General features: G+C 41.6%; 2 pseudogenes; one reads left to right on the top strand and one right to left on the bottom strand.

Moving 5' to 3' along the window:
- LOC138590918 (protein NLRC3-like) overlaps window positions 1-14064 on the top strand; it is a 316106-nt pseudogene that overhangs the window by 50646 nt on the left and 251396 nt on the right.
- The window catches only part of LOC138590933 (uncharacterized), a 170623-nt pseudogene that overhangs the window by 71558 nt on the left and 85001 nt on the right, over window positions 1-14064 (bottom strand).

Here is a 14064-nt window from a genome sequence, read left to right as displayed (position 1 = left end):
ATCCATGAAGCACCTCTGGAAGGTTTCCGTTATTCTGAAAGCCGAAGAGAGGTGGATAAGAAAGATTCATGCTCTGATATTATCTGGATCTCTCTCTCTCTCTCTCTCTCTCTCTCTCTCTCTCTCTCTCTCTCTCTGAATGTTCTTCTCTCTGATTGCTATAGATTTAATACGGGAAATCAATACAGTGCAGAAGCCTTTACCTGGATTCACCTTTTCACCGAGCTGTGTGGAAAACGACGAAATGAAAATACTCTCAGAACAAGGTCAGACATGTCGTCAACTGTGATAAGTCGATAAGTGAGTAGAGTGTGAATTCAGATCGCCATAGCGACAGTGGAAAGATATTGCTGTGTAAAACAGAAGAAGCAGTTTAAACAACAGGCCGATCAAACAGGATTTCAATACAGTACATGGTAGCACACTGGTACAGTGACGATTCCCAGTGTGTGTGTAAAGCAGCTGGGAAAACTTTCATTCACAAATGTAGAGGAGAGATGATGAGTCCATCTGTTGCTCAGCACTTATTTTGTCTGACCCAGCTGGTGTTCTGAACTTCCAGATTTCAGTTTCACTTCCGTGTTTTTCTTAAAGGAGCAGTTCGCCCCTGGAAGAAGCCCCTGTCAGTCAAAGCTGGTGTTCTCTGTAATCCATAGAAGCAATAATATTTGAAATTGGCTCCATATCTGTGGAGAAAGTTGTACAAACAGCTCATGGTTTCACCCATTCTACATTCCTACAACACCCAGTGTGCATTGCACCCCTCTCTCTGAAAGGGACGTCCCAGCGAGAGACGCTGGTGTGAAATACTGCCGTTTTCGCTGCAGGCAACGGCTCAGAGCGGTACAGTATCTGAAATACGACGAGAATATACAGGTGGATCGACTAAAGAAATCTTCAGGTCTGCAGTCTACATTTCAAACCTGACGATTTTGAACGAGACATGACATCAGAGGCGGGCGTCCTAGATTGAGGAAGTGTAGTTTAGCAAGCTCATGGCCTTCGCCAGATGACGTGTTTTACGTAGTCTGGTGGAGGTTTTCCAGGGCCCATTGGAGAAGCGGATAGCGTCCTCCAAAGGCACAAAGTGAAATTTGAGGTTGAAAATCAGCGAACTGGCCCTTTAACACATGGTAGCAATAGGAAACAAAGACAAAGGACGAAATAGAAATCTTAGGAAAGTGGAGAAAATAAATTGACATAGTGATTTTTTACATCTGTTCGGACTGGGCCAATCTCTGCACGTAAGAGATATGGCATTCGGGAAGTCCAATAAACTCGTGTTGGACCGCACACGAGATAGACGGCTTTGATTGCTTTCAGACTGTCAGAATAAATGAGATCTAAAGTTACAATCAATATTGAGGTTGCATATACAGCATGGAGGCAGAACATGTCAGGCAAATTTGAATGTCGTCAAATCCTTTTTTTTTTCATACAAACCAAACACTGACTTCTGATCTAGCTAGCTCATACACTGAATATCAGTGAGGAACTGTATGTTTAAATAAAGCACAGAAAAGAGCATGTCAGCTTCCTCATTCTGCTTTTGTAACATCAGCATGTATGAAATTCCTGCCGTTTGACATAAAATACTCCGGACACTCAAAGCTGCCTATAGTACATGTCTTATGTTGCTGCAACATATTAGGAAGTACACTCATTTAATACAATCTGATAAGTATTGTCGCTCAAACCCAGGGGATCAGGTAAAGATTAACAACGTGGGCCATTCAAAGTTTAATCCAAAGGGGACTGGACTCAAGTTCAGTTCATGCTCTGGAGCAATAATCACACACCCAATTCACAGCTGGTATTAAAATGTGTCTGTGTTCGTTATCAGGATAACAAACAATCTTATCTGACCTTTGTGTTTGCACAAGGGCGTAGAGGTGAGAAGATTGAGGCGAGGACATGCCCCAATATCAACATCAACCAATGGACTTTGGCCTGTTCCTCAGACAGTAGTTCATACACTTTACTGAGTTATGCAGTTACTTTTCTTTTTATGTCGTTACTCCAGAATATGCATGCACTCTCCCTTTCTAACCCCCTTTTGCTGTCTCTCTCCCAGATCCAGAGAAATTCAGTAGGTTCACATGCCATGTTGACAAAACCTTCCTCCTTGTGTTTACACATATATTTTTAAGGTGTTTCCATCATTCTCACCGGGAACAGATCTCTTGAGGCAGGACATGACGTAAAAAGTACATTGCAATCTGGGTGAGGAGTGCAGTGTGTGTGTGAAAGGGGCTGAGCCAGACTCCCTCCTGATGTGGTCAGGCAGACCGGATCACACTCTGCGACACATTGACATATTGCATTAACATTTCTTTTCCAGATGTTAGTCCAGACACAAACAAATTTTAATACCAGGTGTAACTGGGGTCATAGAGTCCAACAAACTTTTAAAAAAAGGTTCCCCTTTGTTTACACATTTGAATGGTACAGTACTTTATAAATGGTCTTTAAGACTGCTTCATTTGGTGATCTGAATTATGAAATGTGCTTTATTAGGACTAGCTATTGTACATTTTTTGTGCTCAGTGCAGCAGAAAGAAAAGCCACCATTTTAACTTGATGTGAAATAAAAGAAACGGTATACTAGCTTTCGATGCAGCTCAGTGTTTGTTCTGAAAGTAAGCATTGCAAACGTTTTGAATTTTCAGTGTGTCTGCCAGCTTATACAAGAAAAACAAATAAGTAAAGTGCATTGCTTGTGGATGGAGTCTCTTGTGTTCGGTATAAACACGCTGAAAAAAATATTGCTTTATCGTCATGTTATATCGTTGAGCGTAAGACTCATGAGACAGGGCACCAAAATACCCCTCAGGCCCAGCTGAGAGATGTGAAAAGTTTCTATAATTTGCTTCTTTTTTTACGCCGCTTATGAAAGCTACTTTTGCAGCTGTTGTCAGATTATCACTGAGACATTTGTCCACATAAGCAGACTTTCTACAGCGCTCCTGATTTGCAGGGAAGTACAATGAATGTTTTCAGCATCTGGGCAAATTTCGAATTGCCTCTCGCAGTTGGCAATTACCTCCTCAGGTCTGAATGCTGACAGGGCATTGTGCAGAGGCTGTATAAGAGGCAGACACTGTACACACAGCCTTGTATGTGAAATATGTTATTGGAGCATGTAGGGAATGTGATGGCTGATGAGCAGCTGTGGAGCTGAAGAGATAAACCTCATTATGACATTAAAATGCAGGTGTAAGGTGGAAAAGCAGCAAAGCATTTCAGAAACACACGTGTGCTGCTCAGACGAGGGAATTAGAGGGACGGTGTGGTAATTTACATGTCAGAGTCTCAGCAGTTACAGTGGCAGGTGGAGTTAATGTGACTCTTATCATGGCCATATGAACCACATAATGCCACTTGGATGTCATCCAGCAACACGAAACAACTAAACATATCATCTGCCATTGACTTCTGTAATGACACTCATGAGTGTTTTCTGTTTCAGTGCCACTATGAAAAGATCAACATTGTTTATCAGTGCTTTCAAACCCTGACATATTACTGTTGCCTTTATCACAGCGTTAAGGTTTAGCGCAGCCTCACTGAGATCCAATTTAGTATGACGTCATCTTTTATTTGCGATCAAAGCGATGCAAAGGTCTGGAACAAGGTGAGGTTTGATTAGGTTCAAGGAAAGGTTTTGGTGATGGTTAAAAAAACCAGTGTCGACAGTCTGTATAAAAAACAGGAATCACACAGCAGTTATGTTCAAGATGTAGCTGCATGGTCAGTGCTCCAAGTGAGTCTGTCCTCGAAGCTACAGAGAACCGACTCTTCTGCATCTTGTGCTTTGGTCCAACGTGACTTTTTCTTGCACACCTGCAAGTCCCATAGGCTGCTGGGCATTTAAATGAGAAAAAATACAATATACAAATAATTTATTAATCTCTGTTTGCGTCAGGAAATCAAACACTCTTCTGTTGATCACAACTGCAACTTAACATGTGAACTACACTGTGCATTTGGGTTATTAGCACTTATTATTTACTGTAGACATTAAGAATGCCAGGGATATGCACAGAAACTATGGGCATAATTCACTGAAGGATTGCGCTGCTTTTGCACCCGCTGAACCCGTCGAAAAGTCACAAAAAGGCTCCGCCTTGAAGCACACGCAGAGGGTTGAATGTACCCCAAAGTGCACTGCAGGGCAAACAGCGTCTCTGTGCTCCAGTGATGTTTGTGCATATTTAAATGAGTCATTATTCAGACATTCGGGGCAAATTTGGCCCCTTTTAAGCAAATGAGCCTCGTGGCAAAAAGCACCTAATTCACAAACGCCAGCGCTAACAGCAGCGCACAGTTAGAGTGAAAATATTACTGTCTGCAGAGAGCTGGTGGGAACTGCAGCACAGTTAAAAGGGCTGTCACGCTCTGAGTTTCTAGTTTCATCAAAACAATTCCACCCTTTGTGTGACCAAAAGAAAAAGAATGTCTGTAAATACTGAGTGTAAATTATATTTTGTCACTATTATCATAATCACTAGATCAATCGGTGTCCGGTACTGTGCGAGGCTAAACCCCGGCACACGGTCACACTTGTCCACATGTGTGCAAACGGTCTGGAGTCATTATGCAGAACGGGGATTATTATATATAGATAAGCTGCAGTTGTGGGTTTGCTCAAAAATGAAGCTGCGTTACAGTTTAACTAGTAAAACACCTGTTGAGTCTGGACTTTACAATAACCTGTGAAAAGAATCCCTCCCCCCTCCTCATCACCGATCTGTGGATGGAGTTGAGCTTCGTCAGTGTGGAGCTCAAAAAGTAAATGACAGCGCAGCTCTGCACAGAGAGTGGAGGCGCTGACAGCTTCCCTCCCAATCAGACACAAAACAAGAGCAAACTGCACGGACCTCCAAAACTTCATGGGTGTTTTTTCGTGCAGTTGGGACAAATTATGTGCAATTTATGATGCCATCAGCGGCAGCAATCCATTCTTAGTGAATTCCCCCCCGAGTATAAAATTATAAAAAATATGGTTATGAAGGAAAAAGACTTCACGCTTAAAGCTGGCTTTTGAATGTATCCGCTAACATGGGCTGCAGTACAAGCTGTTGACACAACATTGACATATTCCAGTGGTTCCCAAACTTTTTCTGCAGGGCCCTCCTTTGGTAGATGAAAATATTTTCAAACCCGTCCTACCCCTCACCATACTCATCGACACATAAACATACGTCCATATACACTAACACACGCTATCAGACACGTGCTGCTCCTCAATATCTTTTGACATGTCATAAATGCAGCTCACAGTGGTATTGTTGACAGAGGTATAGACTTAAGTTTGCTGACTGTTACTTCATCAATCACAGGTGAAGCCACTGAGGGTCGTATTAATGCTTCTGCTGTAGTGTGCAGCTTTTTACATGAAACAGGTGAGTTAAGCATTTGATGGCACAGATGCAACTGTAGTAAAGCCACTCTGTTTGACAGTTGAGAATAGGGCTGAAAGGTGCACATGTGCAACAGTCACATTGCAGGACTGAAACATGTAAAGCTGCTACTTTATTCCTGCTTGGTGCAAAAGCAAAACTCGCCATTTTCTGTTTTTTCACAACTTATCTACAGGAAAAGTCTGATAACACATGAATGCAGCTCTTCACCCGAGCACACAGAGACCTGACCGCTGTGCAGCAGTCTGTGTGTCACCTGCCTGAAAACTGTAAACAAGCACATGACGCTGCTGCTACTGTCACACGCAATGTCGGCTGGATGATCGAAGGTTTCAGTTACGCCAGGTGAGTAGTGTATTCCCGTTATCAGTGGCACCTCGCCGCGGTGCTCGTTAACGCTGTGGCCACATAAACGGACTCTTCACGGAGCGGAGGTGCTGCAGAGCGTTTACTTTTAGCGCACACCGCGCAGTCCTTTCACAAAATTGGCCATACTCTGCTAGCAGTGCAGGACTGCGTGCATTGCTTTTATTGAGCCCCCCCAGTTTGGCAATCACTGACATATTCCTACCTGACAAAGTAGCAATTAGTAGGTTAGTAACATTAGCAATCAGATTCCTATCACACATTAACAGACACACAGCATCATTAGCAAACGTTTAAAGTGACTTTTCTAATGACCTGAGGAATGTAAGTCCAATGTTTGTTCTCCTTTTAGCTCTTGTTTGGTCTCTACTGACTGATGAGAACATCTGTCTGTTAAGATGCTAGCAGCTTCACTGTGTTCACTGGCAAATCTCTAACTTTATCTCTTTGCACTTCGTGCCGGGCAGATAGATTACAGTCAGATGTCAGAACTTTGTTGTGAAAAATAATTGCCTGCTGCAGCTGGAAGTTATTTGATAAGAGTGAATTCAAAGCCTGAAATTGTACTGCTGTAAAACCAAAAAAATAAAGTAAAAGATGCTTGGAGGAGCTGAGAGGAACAGCAGAGACGTGGAATTGCTGTCTTAGTGTGCAATTTGGTTGCTTGTAGTGACAAATGCAATTTTCACTGCTTTAAATATTTAAATTAGTGCAGCTTCAGGGTGAGGGGAAATATCTGAAAGGAAAAAAAAGGTGATCGTTGGTAGATACTTAAAAATGAACAGGTTTATGTCAGGTATATCGTTGATGTACCTGATTGGCCTAGAAATCTAGAGCCACTACATAATAACTGACTCTAGAGTTGAGATCATTTCCTGAATGTTTAAAAAAAAAAGAATATTATCAACAATCCCAAATAATAGCTCTCTAGCCAACAGCTCGGGCAAAACAAAGACACTTTCTAATCTCTTTAACACTGTTTCAACAGATATACAACTATCTCTCTATTGCACTGACAAGTTCAATGTGCAAACGTGTTACGTGTGACTGCTAGAGATTTTTCAGCCCATATTTCAGCACCATGGACAGAGAAGAGCTTCGCATTTAACAGCACATGGTTGAAACACTGGTGTCCTTTTCCACCAATCCTTTTCCCCAACCAGATGTTGTCTTGTTCTGGGTCACAGAGAGGTCTGAAGAAAAATCCCAGCATGCACTTGGAAAAATGCAGGGAAAATAACTTGAAAAGGGCCTAACAAAAGGAAAACAAATTCTCACCTTGAGGTTTTTTACAGTGTAGTGTAGAATATACTGTAGTGTAGAGTTTTTACAGTGTAGTGTACCTGACCCGTATGTTTCAGGATGGTCTGGGGGGGGGGAAAAGAAATCCAACAACAGCAGGCTTGTTGTTCAGAATAGAAAAACGTATTAGAAGAACAAAAAATAAAGTTGAAATGATGATTGGAGCAATTAGCATCATGCTTTCCCCTCCCCCCTCTTTATGGAGCCTGTGTGCCACTTTTTATTCTCTACCTTTCCTCCTTCCTCCTCAGCCTTCTCTTCTCTTCAGCTTCTTTTTCACTCTTTCCACGGTGTCTTGTGATCAGTCGAGAGACCTGCCAACAACATTGTCCTGACAACAACAGTGAAGGTGGGCTGTCCCTCATTACTCTGCATCTGGTGGCACTTGGATCAAAGGAACTTTGATCGTTTTAAACATTAATAAATATACAACGTCTGGCTACTCAATACAGTCTCAGAGCAGACCATCATCGTAGCTGCGTCTGTGCCAAGATAATACAGATACAATTCACTGTCATACTCTTTGAACAGGTTATACAAATTGGTCAATAATATCATTATTAGACGGGCTGCTAACACCTTGTCTTTTCTCTTTACAAAGACCGGATACTACAGGTAAGAGTGCTGGATCTTGGGTAAAAAAAAGTGACTTGACTTGGGACTTGACTTGCCTTAACTAAGGACTCGACTTGACTTGACTTGACATAATCTGTGACTTGACTTGACTTGCCCAAGAAAAAATGACTCCAGACTTGGACCAAATGACTTGAGACTTACTTGGGACTTGAGCAAAGATGACTTGGTCACAACACTACAAGTAAGTTACATAAATGGGGCAACGCTGCTACTTCAGGCAGGCAACTCGAGCTGCATTGATTTCACACATGGCATTCTTCATTCTCCACAATCGCCTGAAAAACACTTCCTCCCAACGCGGCGGTCTATTTAAGCTGCAAGATATCCGTTCTCTCCCTCCGATCATTGCCCCCGCTGCCCTGCACCAGTACTGCACTCATACTTTCAGCCCGACCACCACCTCAGCATCCACCTGCAGGCTCCAGCTAGGGGGGTTTAAGATATTATCTCATCACTCATATTTCTGCATGTAAAATAAATATGTGAGGAGTGTTGAGGTCGGAGCCGAGACGCCAGACAAACGTGACTAAAGTATGTTTTATACATATAATTTTGACATATGTATCTACGCTACTAAACTGTTATAAAATAATGTATGTACGTTATGTTCTCAAAAGAAGTTACCATTGTCTAATGTCTGTTGTCTAAAGCAGCACATCAAAACTCTAAGCTACAAGATAGCAGCCAAAATGACACTAGAGGGATGCCTATGGTGTCTTATTTTGAGGTGGCCCAAGCTGCTGTATTTGACAAGTTAGGAGTGAGGACAGGCTGTTCATTTGGCCATCCATCAGAGTTAAAAATATGCAGCTTAATGTTATTAAGCTAGATACATTTTGCAGATTGCTGACCCCAATGCCATCTCTCTGTAGGCTGTGGGTTACAGACGACAAGCTTGTAAGTCATGTCTCCCAAGTGTTTAATGCTTCTTCTACAAAATTTACGATAAGCACACATTTTGCCTTTGATGTTTAAGGGATGAAGAATATAAATGGAAGAAGGATGTGATGCAGCGACTCTTTTGCTGCCACTCTCCTACATCTATATGACCAAGGAGGAGGAGGAGGAAGGGTCCTAGAATGTGCAATCTGATACTGAGGGTAATCCTCCAGGTAAACGTTAACTGAAATGGTCATATGAAGATAGGCTATTAGGGCTCAACGCCTGACTGCTCTGCAGCTTTAACGGATGCCTGTGAGCTGCCGAAGGGCTAAAAATAACAGTAAAACCTCTGTTGTACCCACCATCCACACATGAGAGGTATGGCAGCTGATAATGAACTCATAAGTAACAGAAATGGAATATTATTATAAATTGTAAGTCTGAATCTGCAGTGCCAAGCGATGGCAGCTCGAATAATAATTTGCATATCATCCAAACGTCAGGTGCACTTGTTAATTGTGACTATTATCTGCCTTTTTGAGCTTTCACAGCACAAATGGCCACACAGATGAAATGTGTGGATGCTCACTGTGATGTCAAAGATAACTGAGCATATTTATACATCCTCTTTTACATCCTGACTACACTGAGATTATCCTGCTCCCCGGTGACTGTGTTCTACATTTACGGGATATTTTGCCAGTGATCAGACTGCATGTAGTGAAATTGCAGAGCGATATTTACTATCTCTGTTTGAGTGATTGTTTCCCATCTATTTTGTTTTGATGTGTCAGATTCTCTCCTCTCTTCTGTTCCGTCCCTGACGCATTTATGAATTGACAGATTCATTTTTCACTCTACCAGCAGCATGTGGCCGCTAATGTTCCAACCTGACAAATGTAAATTGTGTGCTGCTTTTCCAAGATTTAAATGAAAACAGCTTTCAGTCATGTATTCCTGATGAGAAACTGCCGAATCATGCAGGGATACAACTCGCATTATAAATGCCTAAGCTACAATACTGTGGTATGTTTAATACAGCAACGCCTCACTCTATTAAGCTGTTTGAGGCCTCATAGAAACCTCATCCCCCTTTTTGAATTACACCAGAAATAGGAAACACACTCAAGGACAAATGGGCCACGTTCCCCTGGCCTCATCAGAGAGGGAAAATAAAATGCTGTTTTTCTTTTGTTTTCCAGATGCAGTCTTGAATGGGGCCCTTTAATCTGATATCTACTGCTTTGACCCTCATCACCGTACCTGGTTGACAAGCTCTTAAACTTGAGTCATTACAACAGTTCTCCATGTCAGATGAACTCCACAGAAATGGCACAGGGAGGTGATTTGGTGCTTGCAAACAGACCAAGAAGTGTTATGACTGAGGCACTAGAGATAGAGAGCACACTCAAATCAGCGACCAGCAACCCGGGCGGAAAAAAGGGGCCAATTTCTTCCGAGGGTGCTTGGCTCCTTTTCCAAGTGTCAGGCGTGGAGATGAGACAACTCCAGGTCTGCCTGAGATCTGCGATGAGCCGGGATGTGAGAAAGGGGAAAACAGTAAACAATACGGGAGGAAAAAATGTTCCGGGTCCACGCTCTGTTTTGCTTCATTCCAGATTGATGCATGCAGTTTGTGTTCATATGATTCTTGTGATTTTGGCAGTTAGCAGGATAGAAAAACAAGTTAACTGCAAGAGACTGTTCTATTATAGAGTCATACAAACACCAAATATGGACAGGAGCAAGGCAGCAATGAGAACAAAATATTATACGTCACATAAGAGGGAGAAATAATGGGTCTCATTCATGAAATGTGAGCAGAACGAATTTGTGTGTAAACTGTTTGCAGACGGAAATTTACGTGCATCTCCACATTCATCAATATTTTAGTAGCTCCGATCTTTTCGTAGCTACTAACAAAATCTACACATGCTGCTGACCACGCGTAGTGCTTGTGTAAATTTAAGAATGCACATAAATGATGCTTTTTCTTTTTTTTTTTTTAAATTCATACTGCGCTCCGTTATGTACACAATACGCAGATGCCTTTGAAACACGTGATAAAGCCTAAACATGACAAACGATTAAAATATAACACATTTAGAAAATTATTTGAGACAACACGTTTGGTTTTTTTTGTGTGGCTCTTTGATCATTTGAAAGAAACCTTTAATAAATCTGATTTGAAAAATGTTTCATTTACGTTGGCTGCAGACTGACTTATTTGGAGCTGTATAAAACAGAGCTTTAGGCTATTAAGATTCAAATCATTTGAAGACGATGCATACAAAACTGCTGTGGGCTATATGTTATCCGTATCCTTTGTTAAAATAAATGTTAAATAGCTCTACACTCGACAGCCATCACGGATTTAGATTTGATCCATTACGCACAATATAACATTTCTGGTTTCCCGTTTCCACTTCATTCAATCCCGAGAGAAAACCCCACAAATGAATCTTCTGTTTGTTTGGTGGGACTGTTCGACCTAGGTTAAACTATACTGACCACTAAGCTATCAGTGATGGTTTAATGTATTATAATACAACACTTATCACCTTACCATCTGGGTTTGATGTTGACTCCAGTGGAGGCATGTCGCTGTCTCCGTCAGGTATAATTCCTGACAGAGAGGTCTCCCCAATTATGCCAGCGAAGCGCTCGTCTGCAGTTGATAGTTGTGACTGTGAGCCTCCTCCTCCTGTGGCTGATGTATTTTTTTTTATGTGCGCTTATGCGTTTCTTTGCCTCCAGTTTCATGTCAAACCATTTACGCTTCACCTCGGACACGGTTCTTTGGACTACAGAGACAACATTACCGGCATCTGTCACCTCCCTCCAGGCCTTCGCTTTGCCTGTCCCTGTCACACCACTGCTAACAGATGAAAATAAAATGTGTTTTCATAAATCCACTTCACCCAAAATTATTTCTATCTCCGCTTCAGAAAAATTCTTTATTCTTTCTCTCTCTTTCTTTGTTTGCGTCCTGACTGACAGGTCGACTGTATGCATCTACACCTCCTTATATGGTGGTCATTGGCAATTCATGGGCGGGGATTTATGCTAATAGCTGATTACCGGGAGCGCGCTGTCACTTTACGATGGATTGGCATTCATGATCATACACACGTGTTTACGATCAGATCTGAGTTTCCCGCGGTGTTCATGAATCCGGAGTAGGTTTTTAGTAGCGTAGGCTTTTATGTGCAAATCTACGCACACATTTACTAACGTTGAAAGGACTTGATGTGTTTCTGTTATTCTGGTTCCAGTAGCTTGATCTCACCCGGAGTGTCAAGGAATTTGTCCTCAGTGTTTCAGAGCATTAAGCCAGCCTCAGACCCACTGCGCTAACCTGTTAGCTTAGCTACCTAACCCGTAACCATACCTCCAGGAGGTAAAAAAAATTAGCACTGTCATCATTTCAATATAAATAAACATTCTGAACTTACAAACCAGGGGTCCATTTCACAAAGCTAGTTCAACAAACTCTGAGTCTAACCCTGAACTCTGAGTTGATCTACTCTGAGATAAGAAACTCTGAGTTTTCGGTTCCAGAACAGCTGATCAGAGTTAGTTCAATCAATGCGGAGTAGGTTCAGCCAGAGTTAAGTACGTGCACGCTGACTATAAAAAGCCAGCATTAATGGAGCCCCAATACCACGATTCACCATGGCAACGGTACACAAAAAGAGGTCCACCTACGTCACACCAGTGGACCTCGAAATCCTCATGCCGACGTTCAGCGAATACGAGCATGTTTATGGAAAAATAAAGTAACATGGTTGCAGCAGCAAAAGAGAGAGAAGCGGCGTGGGAAGAAACTGCTGCTCGAGTAAATTTGCAAGTTTGAACTGGTCTATTTATTTAATACTTAATCACGACCGGAAGCTAAAATTTATATGAATTTAGGAGCAATCCAGCGGGAGAAAAAAACGTACATGGAAGCAGTTAAAAATAAAATACCAGAACGTCATTCGAAGGTGCGGCTCAGGCAGAACAGGCTCATGGCTGAACCTCACTTCAATCATATTTTAAATATTAAACTAATGAAACATAATTCAGTGGCTGATTTATTGTGCATTAGCTTTATCCCTAACATGATGCTGACTTCACATACATTATAATTCATGTTGATTAAACTGAATGTGTTAGTTTAAAAATAAATCCAATAACTTACAACGTCTTATTTGAGTGCTCTTGGCAGTAGTGGTGGAAAAGTCAAAAAATGATGACTTTGACACAGATTTGTCTTTTGATTTTTTTTATCATAAATATAAAAGACTTTTGCAAAGCGGTCAGAGCAGCACAGAGACTCAAAGTTTTTTTTTAAATTTGTAACCGCTCAAACACGCATGAGACGGGCTGAATGAATGAGGAAGTCGAATGAGGGTTTTATATTCTAGAGGGAGGAGACGGAGCGAAACTCTGAGTTTCCGGAAGAAAACCTGCTCACGACCAGGTTAGGTTCATAGAGTCTGTTACTACGGTAACTGACCGAGAGCTTAAGTTACCTCTCTCTGTGAAACAGGCTAGAGTTACCCCTCTTTCTCTGGTTTGAGTTACCTCCCTTTGTGAAACGGAAAACTCAGAGTTTCCCTCATTTCAGGGTTAACAGACTCAGAGTTTTCAATAAACCTGCTTTGTGAAACGGACCCCAGATAATGACATTGATTATTACCAAAATTCAATGTGTTTAATTCCCTCCCTTAGAAGGTGGTGCCTCTTTCTTAATAAGTGCAAATAATATGTTTTATTTTCATGAATAGTTACTTGTGCTACATGAGAAAAGATGAGATTTGATTCTTCTAGAGTCTCTACTGAAGTCTTGCAAATCTCCCAGTATTCATGACTCTGGTGTGAGTGGAACGTCAATATTGATGTAAGTTGTCGTTTGCTTTGTAACACCATCCCAAAGATCTTTAACTCTTTGCACTCCCACAGCAGAACATGCAGAGTTCCTTCAGTAGCACCACATTTAACACATTTACCATCATCTCTTACGCCCATTTTGCACCACTGTGAAGGAATGTAATAATATCTGTTTAGTATTTTAAGTTGCATTTGTTTGTTTTCAGTACAGCGAGTATTTTTCCATTCATCATTCCATGAATTATCAGCTTCAAGTCTTTCATCCAGTTCAGTGCACGGTTCTTAAATTGATCACCTATGCCTTCTTTTAATGTTGTGTGAAAGATTTCAACTCTATTCTGAACACGTCTTTCTGAGGCAGCTGTGTTTTTAAGATGTTCACTGTCATTCAAGTCGGTTTTGTAAGAGTTCCTTTGAAGTGTGTTCATGAAACATCATCGACTCACCATATTTCCTGTAAATGGAGAGGGGAGGAGCAACCTGATCACGGGATACAGGTTCATTAGAGCAGGGCGGTGAAAGTGTTCTGTCACTTCAGACTCCATTCTGAGTCGAGGGCGCAGAAGGAGGCGAAAATGAA

Source organism: Semicossyphus pulcher, unplaced genomic scaffold (genome assembly GCF_022749685.1).
Source record: "Semicossyphus pulcher isolate SPU_LCO1_2020_fin unplaced genomic scaffold, fSemPul1.0.p SCAF_14, whole genome shotgun sequence".
Taxonomy (NCBI): Eukaryota; Metazoa; Chordata; class Actinopteri; order Labriformes; family Labridae; genus Semicossyphus; species Semicossyphus pulcher.
The sequence above is the reverse complement of the archived record's forward strand: the minus strand, read 5'-3'. Positions and strand labels throughout refer to the sequence as shown.